Here is an 877-nt window from a genome sequence, read left to right as displayed (position 1 = left end):
AAGACAGTCCTAAGCCAAAAGAACAAAGCTGGAGGTATCACGCTACCTGACTTCAAACTATACTACATGGCTATAGTAACCAAAACAGCATGGTACTGGTACCAAAACAGAGAGATAGACCAATGGAACAGAACAGAGCCCTGAGAAATAATACCATACATCTACAACCATCTGATCTTTGACAAACCTGACAAAAACAAGAAATGGGGAAAGCATTCCCTATTTAATAAATGATACTAGGAAAACTGGCTAGCCATAAGTAGAAAGCTGAAACTGGATCCCTTCCTTGCACCTTATACAAAAATTAATTCAAGATGGATTAGAGACTTAAATGTTAGACCTAAAACCATAAAAACCCTAGAAGAACACCTAGGTAATACCATTCAGGACATAGGCATGGGCAAGGACTTCATGTCTAAAACACCAAAAGCAATGGCAATAAAAGCCAAAATTGACAAATGGGATCTAATTAAACTAAAGAGCTTCTGCACAGCAAAAGAAACTACCATCAGAGTGAACAGGCAACCTACAGAATGGGAGAAAATTTTTGCAATCTACTTATCTGACAAAGAGCTAATATCCAGAACCTACAAAGAACTCAAACAAATGTACAAGAAAACAAACAACCCCATCAAAAAGTGGGCAAAAGATATGAACAGTCACTTCTCAGAAGAAGATATTTGTGCAGCCAACAGACACATGAAAAAATGCTCATCATCACTAGCCATCAGAGAAATGCAAATCAAAACCACAATGAGATACCATGTCACACCAGTTAGAAGGGCAATCATTAAAAAGTTAGGAAACAACAAGTGCTGGAGAGGATGTGGAGAAATAGGAACAGTTTTACACTGTTGGTGGGACTGTAAACTAGTTC

The sequence above is a fragment of the Mandrillus leucophaeus genome, unplaced genomic scaffold (assembly GCF_000951045.1).
Source record: "Mandrillus leucophaeus isolate KB7577 unplaced genomic scaffold, Mleu.le_1.0 Scaffold226, whole genome shotgun sequence".
Classification (NCBI taxonomy): Eukaryota; Metazoa; Chordata; class Mammalia; order Primates; family Cercopithecidae; genus Mandrillus; species Mandrillus leucophaeus.
The sequence above is the reverse complement of the archived record's forward strand: the minus strand, read 5'-3'. Positions refer to the sequence as shown.